Genomic DNA, 12,572 nt, shown 5'->3' on the forward strand with positions numbered 1-12,572 from the left:
AAATAATCAAAAGACTTAGTGTGGAAAGTGTTTAAAGGTCCTGGTACAAAAAGTATACCACCGCGCGGTATATACGTATGTAAATGACAATGGCTAAAAAACTTAAGCAGGGTGATATATGCAAAATATTGGAAGCTTTCATCAATTGTTGATGAAGTGAAGTATTCGATGAAGAAACTTGCAGGAACTCTTTGATGCCATCGTTGAAGATGACAATGTGGATGTGTGAATTGTTGAGAGGGAAGAACTAGGGTTTAGCAGAGCCCTTAATTCACGAGAAGTTTATGACAGCGATGCTGAAGTTCCTCTAGCTGATTTAAGAAGAAACCGTGAACTGTTTGAGCCACCCAAGTGGAGTAAGCAAAATTCTATGGAACCGTTAGTAGTATTTGCTGGCGAGATGCAGGGGCCTACTGATGTTATCGAAAGCATGCCATCACACGACAATTTTTCAATTTTCACTTCAATTGTAACTCCAGCTGTGGTTGAGCATATAGTTTTCCAAACTAATTTGTATGCCCAGCAATCTGGTAAGTCATACATTCCAACCAGTGTGTCAGAAATATACGCATTTATTGGAATCAACTTTTTGATGGGAATAAAGCATCAGGCCAGTTATCGAGATTACTGGTCATCTCGCCCAGAACTGAACGATAGCTATAAATCCAAAATAATGCCCGTGAAAAGATTTGACTGCATTTCAAGCAATTTGCATTTGAACGAATCTTCTGTAATGCCAAAAAGAGGATCACCACCTACTCTTGGAACCAAAAATAAAAAGCAAGCTTGAGTCCGTATAAAGAAAAACAAACCGTATGTAGATCCAAGCCTACGATTCTCGTCATCTCACCAACCAGTCAGAACAACCTTACGTAGATGTGCGTACTGCAGCACGGCAAGCCACCAAAGAAGGACTCAGTGGATGTGCTCAACTTGTAATGTGCCACTTTGCCTCAGCAAAACAAAAACTTGTTTCAATGAGTTTCATAAATAATCCTCGCACTCTATGCGCGATGGTATAAAAATCGTACCACATCCTTGTACAAAATCCTGAAAGGATAACATTTTTTTTTACATTTTCTTCATTAAATGTCTCGAATAAATGAAATAAAAAAATCTTTGTGTTTAATTTTTAGCGATTTTTTTCAGTGCACCGGAAAGAGTTAAAGTGCATCTAAGATATATAGAAGGTATAGCTGTCTCTCTCCTTTTCCTCTACGTTATATATTTTTACTCTCTCGCGGAACGAAAATGCCCAAAACGTTGCATGACCTTGAAATTTTACTCTCCATTCTCCTAAGAAGTTTCACTTCAAAAATTCATTATTAAGGAAAATGGATTTATTGTTTTTAAATTTTTTTTTTCATGACGATGAATAAATTATTCCATGCTCTTCAACTAATCCTCGTAGCCCTCAAGGGGAGTCTGTAAAAAGGATGGCGATTGAATAAGAAAAATATTTACATGTATAGTCGACTCTCGTTAATTCAAACCTGCGATATTTCGAACCTCTCATTAATTCAAAGTTATCACGAGTCCCCTGCAAAATCTCTTTATATTTCGAATTATGTCCATATATTTTTATGCACCCTGTAATTCGAATAAAAAAATTTGCCAAAGAATTTAAGATTCCTCTCCGTACTCTCTCACCCATAATAAAGAACAAGGAGAAAGTTACGGCTGGTCAAACTGCTGGAGCACGGAACGACTAAAGGTGAATTTCCTCGTTTGGAAGAAAGCCTGGTCATTTGGCTTAGACAGTGTAGAGGACCAAAAGTATCTATTAGGTTTGTTAAAGGAAAAAGCAAAAGAGTTCGCGTCTACTCTAAATATATACAAAACTTTGCGGCAAGTGAAGGGTGGCTTACAAATTTCAAAAAAAGAGGAATCGAGTCCACTGTTGCCAACGCCAATAAATCTGAGTCGCTAGGGCCAATATCAAAAGTCGCTAACTCCATCAGGGGCGGATCCTAAATTTCATTCTGAGAGGTGCACAAGAGGCCAGCTGCGGACTTAAAATTTTTAGATGAGTAATAATTAAACCAGTAATACCAACTCTACTGAAATTTGAGATCAACGGAAGTTAGTTTCAATCCCCTAAAATACTGGTTTTTTTATTATGATTCGATAAATCTACTAAATTTTCTAACGCTTTGTTAATTTGTGTCTGAAAAACATTTGTGTCTTTAAAATATCATGGGAAAGCATGAGTGATTCAAGAAATGTTGAAAAAGTTATTTACGAAGTTGATCCAGTACTGGATTCAAATGGAAATTTGAAAATTTATAAAATTAATAATGTTAACTATTACGCTTTTATAATAAAACCAGGCAAATCATACAACAATTTACTATATTATTATTAATTAAAGTCTTGAAATGGATTTATAAAATATATTTAAGCATAGTAAAGAAAAAGTGGCATATAAAAGCTACGCTGTCACCACTGTGACAGCCAAAGAAATAAGTAATTTTTTTAGGGGGAAAATGAAGGAATTTGTGGATCGGATTTTTTTTATTTTATTAAGTGTCCATTAAAGACTGTCATCCTAAATTTTTATGGAAAAATATTAATTAAAAAAAAGTTATAAACAATCTCGTGGTGCATTTCCTCTTCCATGGTCGCATCGATTACTCAAAAACGGATCATCTGGAATTAAAAATTGAAATTGCTTGTTAATTTGTATAAATGTAGTTATCGTTGTACGTACGGAATTTCGAAAATTTTCATTTGAAAAAAAGGCGACGGCAATAGGTGCGTTATTTTATCTATAGTCAGTAAATTGTTACGCTAGAGTATGGAAGGTAAACGGCATTCACGGGTAATCAAGTTGACAGAAAAGTATCTATTGCCTAAAACGGTTTTGATTTGCTCTCCAAAAGTCGCCAGATAAGTTGCTAAATCATTTTTGTCGCCAAGACTCAAGCAAAAGTCGCCAATTCTAGCGACAAAGTCGCTAAATTGGCAATACTGATGGAGTCGTGTTAAAAATTATGGATGATGAAGAATCATCAATGGTACCAGTAGTTGACAACAGCGGTGTGAGTTTTTCTGACTATGTTCAAGTGGATGAAGATGTTGTTGTCGCAGGATCACTAACCGATGGCGAAATTTTATCAGCGACAGATACGAATGGAAAGAGCAACGATGAAGATGAAGATAAAGACGATACATCAGAACCTTTGGTAGAGGTGTCAGTTAAGGTAGCAAGAGCCTCATTCGATAATATACAAAACTTTTGTCTACAAAACGAAACTGATGAAACAGCATATCAGGCACTTTTTCTCCTTAAAAAAATATTTATATGTGCTTCAGAGCAAACCCGTATAAATGAGTTCTTTTAAAAGATTAATTAATTCACATTATGAATATGTAAAACATTGGCAGTTAAATAAAAATAATTGATAATTCGAAGTTTTATTTATTTTCTCTCAAAAATTTCGAACCATTTAATATTTCAAATCCTCGATAATTCGTAAAATTTTAAGAGTCCCTCGAATTTCGAATTAACGAGAGTCGGCAGTATTTTGTTGTTGCTATTTGGAGGGCTTAATGTGAAAGTTTCAATAAGAAAGCCAACAAACAAACAAAGCAAAAACATATCACTATGACATTCAAACCAACAAATCAGTAATTTCACCGTGTATGGACACGCCATGATAGCTCTCTTTTCACTCCGTTTAAGGTGCCCCTCAAACATGGAGCCGAAGGAAGAAATAGTGAAAAGGACTACTTGTACTCAAGTGCCCTGAAATGTTCCATAACCACTTCAAAAAAAAAAAAAAAAGACGAACAAAATTCTCAATTTCAGTTTTCAATATGAAAGTTTCAAAATTTTGGCCGTTATAATGTTTGTGTTTATAGGGACATAGAACCATTTTCTGTAAAAACAGCTACACTTGACTAGCTGACTTGACTAGTCCAAAACTATTTCAAAAATAAAATTTAAAAAAAAGAAACAGAATATATTAATAGTTTTGAGATTTATAAAGGGTGAACACTTTAGAGGTATCGGATTTCAAATTGAAATAAAACAACGAAGATTCAAAATGATTAAGAAATCTTTATTATTTTTGTGTAGAACCATTCATGACATTTAGTTTTTAAAGATTATATACTAAATATATATATATAATAGGCGCGGACACTCGTTTTCGGGGCTCCTCCTCCTATTGGCGACGTGCGTCTTGATGTTGTTCCACAAATTGAGGGACTTACAGTTTCAAGCCGACTCCGAACGGCAATGGTTTCTTATGAGTTGCTTTTTCGTGCCAGAAATACACTCGGAGGTTTGTCATTGTCTGCCGAGGGGCGACCGCTATTAGAAAAATGTTTTTCTTCAGTTTGGTGTTTAACCGCGATTCGAACCTACGTTCTCTCTGAATTCCGAATGGTAGTCACACACCAATTCATGCGGCCGCCAATACTTAAAGATAATCCCCTCCAAATTTTCGCCACAACTGCGCCGCAATTTGGCCATCCTAAACACCAATTTTGAATGACTCTATTGTTTCACGGGTTGTATGGCAAGTAGCCGCAATGGCCGTCTTGTTGGAACCAAATGTTGCGGCGATCACCGGCTTCAATTTTTGGCATAAGTCATGGCGCATTAGCGATGCCGTTCAATATTCACTGTACATTGGCACCAGCTTCGTCTTTGAAGAAATATGGGCCAGCCCATAGGCTGCACCAAACGGTTGTTTTCAATGGATGTAATGGCTTGAATGTCTTCGGGTTACTCTTCAGTCAAAATACGGCAATTTTGCTTATTGACGTAGCCATTAAGCCGAAAATCGGCCTCATCGCTGAACGGTTATGTGCACCATAACTTCGTCGATTTTCGTAATAAAACATTTAATTTTTTTGTTACAAATTTTTGAAAATTTTGTTTTTTGTGATTTTTGAAAATCTCCCCTCTTAGGTTTTTCTTATATTTTTTATACATACATATCTGAGTAATTCTTGAAAATTTTATAGTGGGCTTCCCATAATAATATTCTTAAGAAATATATTTTATCAAACAAAAACAATTCTAAAAACCTTAAAATGAGCGGAATCTATTAGAATTCTTAAAATTGAAGAAATCTAAAAATTATTACATAATTTATTTTTAATTTTTTCAGTTAAGTTCTTATTATACTCAACTTCACATAGCGGATATAAAATTTAACAGTTCCTTCGACTCAAAATAAAAATATCAGCCCTCGTACATCAACTTCAAACTTTTTTTTTGATACTTTGCTTTTGAGTTCTCTGCTGATATCAAGTACCCCTCCCAAAAAAGAAGAAAAAAGAAGCACATGAATAAAATGTCAGCTAGAGCTAAAAAGGATGTACCTTAAATAATCAAATCACAAAGCCAAGTGAGCAAAATGATTTGGTATACTCATGGTGTGTTACAGTACATACTTACATACATATATATGTATGTACGTACGAGTATAAGCAGTTCCATCTATACAAGAATATTTTGGATAATAGAATAAGAACATAAATAATAAATAAATATTTGCACACAATAAAAAGCAAAATTTTTCAACAAATGGCGAGTGTACGTAATTTCAGATATGAAATAATCAAGTTTTTTATGAGTAATAAAAATATTATAGGTATAATCATAGTATTTCCTGCCAATTTTCGCTATTTATTACATTTAAAGTAAGTTGTGTAAAGAATAAGGTGTAAAAAGTTTTCGTCAGTTTTCCCAAGTTGCTACAATCAAAAATTGTTCACATCCGTCACAAATTGAAACTCAATTTGCAATATTTTGTTAATTTAGGTACATAAACACCAATCTAGTTCAAAATGAATGTATTACTAATAATTGCTCAGTGAACAAAATCAACCAATTAATTCGAAAGAGTCCCAATACATATGTAATATATGTACCAGAGACCTGCATGGCTCACTGTTTTCTTGAGTTGTTCATACGCTAAATTTCTTGCTCACATTCAGTCAATTGAACCAAAATATTCGGTCAAGTGCAGTAAGCTCATGTAGGCGAACGCGTAGTTCAGCTCAGTCAACACGTATGATCTAATGTCTTCGGCTCAAATCTAATCATTGGACAAAAAGCAGCATTGAATGAAATTAGCATCGGCCTTTGCGTTCAAACGATCAAACTTGTTCAAAGAAGTAATTGTCATTATTGTAAATAGCACATGTTCGAGCAAACGAGCGTTGGCGTACAATGTACGCTGTAAATTAGGTTTCGTATTTGAAAGGATTAGTTGGTTTCAGCAATGTTTCCTTATTTACATTATTTTCTTTCGTGTTTTATTTCAAGTTTTAAGAAAAAAAACAAATATGAAAATATAGTGTTTTTGCTTTAAAATTTTGCTTTTACTTTGCTATCGTTAGTTACAAGCAAAAACTCATGCGGGATCATACGTGTTCAAACCGGCTCATTTGGCTCTATAGGCCTTTTATTCTTGCTCAAAAAAATGAATGTATAGCCGAACGAGCAAATACCCGAAACGGCTGCTATGAAGACGATTGGTGATAACATTGGAGAGCTAAAATGCAGCACATGATTTGATTGAGCTGAAATAAACAATGACAATAACTTATTTGAACAAGTTCGATCGTTTGAACGCAAAGGCCTGTTTTTAACACACTTTTATTAGGTCGGGTTGTATGTATGTATGTATGTATGTATGTAACGGAATCTTTGAGCTTAATTTTCACTGACTTCTAAACATCTGATCGACTTGAAATTTTGCACACCTATCAAGGACCGATGACAATGCAATAATTTGATAAAAGGATTAATATTTTCTTTTTTTACCTGTGGGCAAAAAGTAAGGTGAATTTGGTTGTAAAATGAAAAATCTTCATTTATTCTTGTAAATCAATTTCATCCCCTTCAAAATAATGCCCTCTCGATGAAATACAGTTATGCCAACGATTTTTCCAATCCGCGAAACATGCCAAATAGTCCATTTTCGGTATAGCCATCAGCACCTTCTTCGATTCAGCTTTTATCTCCCCAATCGACTCGAAACGCGTTCTCCGGAGTGGTCTCTTGAGTTTTGGGAATAGCCAGAAGTCACACGGAGCCAAATCAGGCGAATACGGTGGTTGCGGAACGATATGCGTGGAATTTTTGGCGAAATAGTCACGAAGAACGAGTGTAGTGTGAGACATGTGAGATAAATTTTCCATTATCCTTATTAGGATTGCCAGGATTAATATTTTATTTTTTAACACACTTTTATTAGCTCGGGTTGTATGTATGAATGACTGTAACGGAATCTTTGAGCTTAATTTTCACTGGCTTCTAAAAATCTGATCGACTCGGAACACACAACATAGATGACTAGATGGGAAACTCTTTTTCTCGTGAGAGCGCTGAAAAATGTGCATTTTTTATAACATTTGCCAATATTGCCATACCAGTAGAAACATGAATTGGGTATTTTTTTAAACAAAAATTGAGAATTTTTAGTTTCCACACCACCATTGAGGTCAGTATTTAGTGTGCGGTTGTATAATAGTATATTACTCGTAAACACCTACATATACTAAAAATAAAAAATAGTTAAAAAAAAACTAAAAAACACGCTTTTATTGCTAATCGAACTAAAAAGTAGAAAATAAAAAATAGTTTAAAAAAACTAAAAAACACGCTTTTATTGCTAATCGAACTAAAAAGTAGAAAATAAATTTTAATGACAATGGGACCTATAATGAAGTAATAGCAAATCGAAGGATCAGTCATAGTCAACTACCTCAGAACAGAATTATAACAAAAATTAAGATACAAATAGAATAATTCAAATTAGAGTTAAAAGCGTGGGATGCATTTTGCTTCACTTTCATAAGCTTCTGTACATAGGTAGTTGCCAATAGAATGATTGTAATATTTACTATATCAAGCATCCCACGCTTTTAACTCTAATTTGAATTATTCTATTTGTATCTTAATTTTTGTTATAATTCTGTTCTGAGGTAGTTGACTATGACTGATCCTTCGATTTGCTATTACTTCATTATAGGTCCCATTGTCATTAAAATTTATTTTCTACTTTTTAGTTCGATTAGCAATAAAGGCGTGTTTTTTAGTTTTTTTAAACTATTTTTTATTTTGTTCAAGCGAAGCGTATGAATGTTTTACACTGAGCCGGTGCAGTTCTCTGGTATGTACATAGGTACATACATACTATTATATGTTTATATTCTCTCTGGTAACTGTAGATTGGCTCTCATCTCAACCTTGGTTGAATGTCTCATGCCGTGTCATTACTTCTTGACCGCCATGCCGTTTTAAGTAGACAGCCAATTAGATAACTATGTATAAAATATTAAATATTTATTTACTAACAATAAGAATTTACAAAAATATTAGTAAAGCTAGCTTTAGTATTAACCATTAACTAATTCTAATTGGATGAAGGTGAACTTCACCCTTAATATCTCGTTGTTATTAAATGCTCTGGGTGCTCTCACAGCAGTTGTCGCACTCTTGCGTATCAACTGCAAGCGATACGTGCGATGCTCCGTGTTAACTGCACTGCTTCTCACAGCAGTCGACTCACACTTCCATTGTAACTGCATGGGATGCTGTAGAGTCGTATGTGCATAATGTTCGCTAGTTGGATATCAGAGAGCATGCTCGTTTATGTAGGTGATCAGCAGTTACATATATCTGCTTAAATATAAACCACAAATATTTGCTACCTAAACAACTCTGCTTAAGCTTTCTAAAGGGTGGAATTAGTGAAATACTTTAAGGTATTTAAATTGATTTACCAATTTATTGTTTTTAATTAGTGCATAATTATATTTCAAGAATTTGTGTCAAAATTTCTATCGGAGCATAATTGTCAAAGTCATGAGTATTTGAGCGTCCATTGTTCCAGACCGCGTTTCTATACCTGCTCGGTTTTAAAGAATTTTTATGAAACTTCTTATTTTTGAAGCCCATTTACGTCATAACTAAAAATCTATTGGAGCAATGGTTTGAGATTTTCCCCAGCATCACTTCATATAATTCGCCAGGTGTAGAGGTAGGGAGCTTGTTTTTATTTATTACTTTATAATTCTTAATGCTACAATAAGAAATTAGCTTATTTTTTTTGCAAATTTTTGGCTGCCAAGAAAAATCTTTTCAACAAATTAAATAAACTTTTTTTGTTTCACTGATTATGTTGCGAGTTATGATGTACACCGCGAAACAGCCTATTTCGAGTTCTTTTTTCATCGAATTAACTATATTTTATAACATTTTTTATTTTTTTTATTTGAAAATTGGAAAAGTAATGAATTACCTACAATCACAATGAATTAAAAAGCACTCATTTTAGTAATAATAATTTAATTTGTTAATAATTCGTTTTTAGGCAGGCTGGAATTCAATAATGATTTATAGTCTAGAAAAGCGCGAGGAATAGGTGCATTACTCGCAAATTTAGTCTTAAAGTTTTCCTCATAAAAAGGGTAACAATTGCAAAGACCTCTCTGTGGAACTTTAAAACTCATGCGCTCAAGTAGAACCGGACAGTCGACGATGCCATTAACAACACTGAAAATAAACGAAAGTTTAAGTAATGCCTGCTTAAGAAATATTTTTTGAGCGCGCTTTATTCTATTAATCGAAAGTTGATAACAGCAATCAAATACCCACTCACGTTAAGAGTGTCAATGAAATTGTGACATACTTTATAAATGTATGTGATATACCATTACCTTGCCGTAGAGTTCGATTACGTTTGTACATATATAACATTTATTTAATTTTCTTGTGTGAATATAAATTTCGCAAAAAAATGTGGAACGCTTCACGATTTTGCGTGTCATCCTTGCGCAGGGGCCATGCTAATCTTCTCTGTATCGTTCCAATTTTAGTATATGTTCTGCCGAAGCAAGAACAAATTTCGTTATAACTACAGACTACTTATATCGTGGCAATACCGAAAAAGCATCTACGAATTAAAAGAAATGAAAGCAACGAACAAAATTTGCTTACCCAATTCGCACCAAAAAACAATTCGCTTAGGGTTGAGAGAATAAGTGCTTGCGATTTATACATACATACATACTATATACATACGTATGTGCAGCTGTACGCCTAGCAAGAACAGTTCCAGTCGCTAATTAAGGTAAAGTTTGCATTCAGGTAGCGTCATTACGTTTGGATATATGTTGTCCAGAATGAATGTGCATAAACACACGTACTCGTTGACTTCACTATATGAGAAGACTTGTTTTTTTCTGGCGATTTGCTGGTTTGACTGTCAAGGTGGCCTGCTGCTTTGTTGTTGCCTTGTTAGTTTGTTTAACAGAAATTCTCATTGAAATTTCCAAATTGGAAAAACAAAATACTTGTTAATGTTGTTGTTGCACTTGTGTGAAATTTATATTTGGTATACATAGTATGTACAATATATATGTATGTATGTAGTAATAATAACAATTGCGCCTTTCTATTTCGCCGTGATACCAATGCTGCGAATAAACAAATAAATAAAAACGCAATTAGGATACAGCAGATGACTTACTTTGTTAAAGGGACTAGCTCCTCCAGCACTTTAAAATTTTCCATATTTTTTGCTTTAAAAATTCATTTACAATCTAAAGATTATATTGTCAATGTTTTAAGCTTAATAGAATATTTAAAAAGTCTCTATTAATTCAGTGAAGTGATGAGCGTCGAATGAAAGATGAATACGAACGAAAATTTTAATTGCGTTTTTCTCGAAATACGTTTTTTTACGCGCTGTCGAATATAACGGCAAAAAACATATTGGCCTTTGCTTGTGTGTTGATCAATTTTTTTACAAAAGAGTGTATTGTTTTCTTTTTCACTTGAAATGTTCATTTTTTTTCGTTAAAAATAGGTAAGGGCAAAGCGGAATAACTTATTTTAATGAAAATTTTTTTGTCTAGTTGATTTCAGTTGATTACAAGAGGCTGTACATTCCACGGTGCAAATTGAAGGAGCCACAATTGAGCAGCTCTAGTCCCGCTATTTTTTTTTTTTTTTAAATTGTTGTAAATTCATTTAAGGCGGGAGCCTGGTTTATAAGGTCTAAAAATTGCATCTCTTTACGATTTTTTTTTTAAGGAAAAAAGTATTTTAGCACTGCAAAGTTTTTTCTATCTTTTAATGAACATTTAAAAAGTAGAAAAAAAGTAGAAATACTGGTTAAAATAAGTTGAAAAAAATGTTTAACATAAAAATTAGTAGAACGCTGCAACGCTGGAGTTTCCAACTGGCGTACAAGATACAGCTCGTAGTTATTATCTAAAGCAAAAAATTCAAATGGATTTCTAATTATCATGATTTTTTATTCTAGAACTAGAGGAACAAAGAAAACTGAGAGAAATTCCAAAATTTCAACCTTTTGGAGGTTTTAAAGAAAAAAATGCCTTTCTATAAAAAAAAAATTCACTTCTACTTGGTATAAAAATCTTGAACAATTTTTTTTTATCTATTTTGTTAGTTCAAATAGAAGATAATTTAATACTGAAGAGAACAAGCTATGATTCATTTCAAAAGGTTCATCAGTTTTTTTCTTTCATGTACGCCAATTCAAAGAAATCATAAAAATGAAAAGTCGAGAAAAGAAGATAAAGTTTGTACTATAGCTGTCCGGTCACACTAACGCTCGCCTACCTTTGGCTTTGTATCTACGGAAATATTGAGAATTAGGCTCTGTAACTTTGTGTGAATATTCTGAAATATATTAGGAATCGCTTAAAACGAAAAAAAAATTGATTTTTTTGACCTTATAAACCAGGCAAGCATAGGTAAATATTACATATTAATAATAATTTTAAGATAATAACATCAATACTCTCAGTTTTTCGCAAAAAATGATTGAAAAATTCGTTGTCTGGAAGAGCTGTCTCCCTTATTCTGCAAAAGTAATACAGGTAGGTGGTAGGCTAGATGGCAAGAGAAAACCGTCTACAGCCATCCAGTAAAAGTAATAAAACACTTTTTAAATCCTTAAGAGAAGCATTTAAATCTCAATCCTCATATGGAGTTTCCCTCTTAATTCCTGACCCCATGATATGGGGGTCAAACCACCACTTAAGCCTCATCCCCGCGATAAGGAGACCAACATGAAGAGGAGATCAAATAGTAAGCCATATAATCGCCGCATTATTTGCTCATATATACATATTAAAATTTATATTCGATTTTAGGTTTTTTGCCATATTTTAAAGATTAAAATAAGAAAAAAAAATAGTTTTGACTCTTTTAACAACATAGCCCAGATGTAGTTTAGTATACAATGTGAAGTACAAAATAAACAAGATTAGCGTCATAAAAATGTTTTTGATGGCTCCATCTTTTTATTGATTTATTACTGCGTTGGAAGTTACATCCAACGTAGAATCTCTCTTGCCAACAAGTGTTACTTTGGACTAAGTAGGCAACTGAGCAGTAAAGTCCTCTCTCGACGAACAAAACTAACACTCTACAAGACTCTCATCATGCCCGTCCTAACGTATGGCGCAGAAGCTTGGACGATGACAACATCCGATGAAGCGACGCTTGGAGTGTTCGAGAGAAAGATTCTGCGTAAGATTTTTGGACCTTTGCACGTTGGCAACGGCGAATA

General features: G+C 33.7%; 1 non-coding gene across 1 annotated transcript; it reads right to left on the reverse strand.

Moving 5' to 3' along the window:
• Positions 1–9,763: 9,763 nt before the first annotated feature.
• LOC128856178 (U6 spliceosomal RNA) lies at positions 9,764–9,870 on the reverse strand. The gene has a single exon (XR_008453826.1). It is a non-coding gene; the product is annotated as a U6 spliceosomal RNA (small nuclear RNA).
• Between the last annotated feature and the right edge of the window lie 2,702 nt (positions 9,871–12,572).

Source organism: Anastrepha ludens, chromosome 2 (assembly GCF_028408465.1).
Source record: "Anastrepha ludens isolate Willacy chromosome 2, idAnaLude1.1, whole genome shotgun sequence".
In the NCBI taxonomy this organism is placed as follows: Eukaryota; Metazoa; Arthropoda; class Insecta; order Diptera; family Tephritidae; genus Anastrepha; species Anastrepha ludens.